The sequence below is a fragment of the Zea mays genome, chromosome 4, assembly GCF_902167145.1.
Source record: "Zea mays cultivar B73 chromosome 4, Zm-B73-REFERENCE-NAM-5.0, whole genome shotgun sequence".
NCBI lineage: Eukaryota > Viridiplantae > Streptophyta > Magnoliopsida > Poales > Poaceae > Zea > Zea mays.
Window position 1 is genome coordinate 67,849,631 of NC_050099.1, and position 2,983 is coordinate 67,852,613.

The window sequence follows — 2,983 nt, forward strand, 5'->3', positions numbered from 1 at the left end:
TAGAGTTTCCGGATGTGTTCCCGAAAGATTTACCAGGTATACCACCTGAGCGGAAAGTTGAGTTTGCCATAGAGCTTCTTCCCGGAATCACCCCCATTTCTAAAAGAGCTTACAAGGTATCTGGACCAGAGTTGGTGGAACTCATGAAGCAGATCGATGAGCAGTCAGAGAAAGGTTATATCAGGCCAAGCACCTCGCCATGGGCTGCCCCTGTCTTGTTCATGGAGAAGAAAGATGGCACTAGGAGGATGTGTATCAATTATCGAGCTCTGAATGAGGTCAAGATCAAGAACAAGTACCCCTTGCCCAGAATAGAAGATCTATTCGATCAGTTGAGAGGAGCCAGCGTGTTCTCAAAGATATATCTGAGGTCAGGTTATCACCAGCTCAGGATTCGACCTTCAGACATTCCGAAGACGACATTTATTACCAAGTATGGGTTGTATGAGTTCACTATTATGTACTTTGGTCTAACAAATGCACAAGCCTTCTTCATGAATCTGATGAACAGTGTATTCATGGATTATCTTGACAAGTTTATGGTGGTATTTATTGATGATATTCTTATATATTCTCAAAGTGAGGAGGAGCATGTGGATCATTTGAAGATGGTATTGCAGAGATTGCGAGAGCACCAGCTGTATGCAAAGTTGAGCAAGTGCGAGTTTTGGATTGATGAAGTCCTGTTCTTGGGTCACATAATCAACAAAGATGGATTGGTTGTGGATCCGAAGAAAGTCATAGACATTCTGAAGTGGAAAGCGCCAATAGATGCCCGAGGAATCAAGAGTTTCATTGGAATGGTCGGATATTATCGGCGATTCATTGAAGGATTTTCGAAGATTGCGAAACCGATGACAGCTTTGCTAGCCAACAAAGTGGTGTTCAAGTGGACTCAGAAGTGCCAAGAAGCCTTTGAAGCGCTCAAAGAGAAGTTGACTACAGTGCATGTCTTAGTCTTGCCTGATGTGCACAAGCCCTTCTCGGTGTATTGCGACGCTTGTTACACTAGTTTGGGATGCGTATTGATGCAAGAGGGAAGAGTTGTGGCTTACTAGTCCCGACACCTGAAGGTTCATGAGAAGAATTACCCAATCCATGACCTAGAGTTGGCAGCAGTGGTTCATGCACTAAAGACATGGAGGCACTATCTGTATGGGCAGAAATGTGATGTCTACACAAACCACAAGAGTCTGAAGTACATATTCACTCAGTCGGAGCTGAATATGAGACAACGAAGATGGTTAGAGTTGATCAAAGACTATGAATTGGAGATTCATTACCATCCAGGCAAAGCGAACATAGTGGCAGATGCTTTGAGCAGGAAAAGTCAAGTCAATATGATGGCCGCTCATCCGATGCCTTATGAGTTGGCCAAGGAGTTTGACAGGTTGAGCCTCGGATTTCTGAACAACATGCGAGGAGTAACAGTTAAGTTAGAACCCACTTTAGAGCGAGAAATCAAGGAAGCACAGTAGAATGATGAGAAGATCAATGAAATCCGGCAACTGATTCTAGAAGGCAGAGGCAAAGACTTTTGGGAAGATGCAGAAGGTGTGGTATGGTTCAAGGACCGTTTGTGTGTTCCCAATGTCCAGTTTATTCAGGAGTTGATCCTCAAGGAAGCTCATGAGACAGCTTATTCTATACATCCTGGAAGTGTGAAGATGTATCAGGATCTAAAGAAGAAATTCTGGTGGTACAAAATGAAAAGGGAGATCACTGAGCATGTGTCCATATGCGATAGTTGTCAGAGAATCAAGGTAGAACATCAGAAGCCAGCTGGGTTGTTGCAGCCATTGCGAATTCCCTAGTGGAAATGGGATGAAATCGGAATGGACTTCATAGTCGGATTGCCTCGCACTCGAGCCGGCTACGATTCCATTTGGGTAGTGGTGGACCGCTTAACCAAGTCAGCCCACTTCATACCTGTCAAGACTAGCTACAGCAGTGCAGTATTGGCAGAGTTGTACATGTCCCGGATCGTTTGTCTTCATGGTGTGCCAAAGAAGATAGTGTCAGATAGAGGAACGTAGTTCACCTCTCATTTCTGGCAGCAGTTGCATGAAGCCTTGGGTACACATCTGAATTTTAGTTCAGCTTATCATCTACAAACAGACGGTCAGACTGAAAGAACTAATCAAATCCTCGAAGATATGTTGAGAGCCTGTGTGTTGCAAGATCAGTCCGGATGGGACAAGAGATTGCCTTATGCAAAATTCTCCTATAACAACAGTTACCAGGCCAGCCTGAAGATGTCACCATTTCAGGCGCTTTTTGGAAGGAGTTGTAGAACTTCGTTGCAATGGGATCAGCCTGGAGAAAAGCAAGTATTTGGGCCATACATTTTGCTCGAAGCTGAAGAGAACATCAAGATGGTTCGGGAGAACCTGAAGATAGCACAATCAAGGCAGCGAAGCTATGCAGACACAAGAAGGAGAGAGCTGAGTTTTGAAGTTGGAGATTTTGTCTACCTGAAGGTATCGCCTATCAGAGGAGTCAGAAGGTTATGGGTCAAAGGCAAGCTAGCACCCCACTATGTTGGTCCGTATCAGATTCTCCCAAAGCGTGAAGAAGTGGCCTATCAGCTTAGTATGCCAGAAGGATTGTCAGTGGTGCATGATGTCTTCCACGTGTCTCAGTTGAAGAAGTGTCTGCGTGTGCCAGAAGAGCAGTTGCCAGTGGAAGGTCTGGAAGTCCAAGAAGACTTGACCTACATAGAGAAGCCAGTGAAGATTCTTGAGACTATAGACAGGGTCACGCGGAGGAAAACCATCAGAATGTGCAAAGTCAGATGGAGTCACCACTCTGAGGAAGAAGCAACCTGGGAGCGTGAAGATGATCTGATGGCCAAGTATCCCGAACTCTTTGCTGGTCAACCTTGAATCTCGATGGCGAGATTCTTTTAAGGGGGATAGGTTTGTAACGCCCTGAATTTGGGGGTAGAATTTTTTCTTCTTTAACACTCACCAAATTCAGGCGT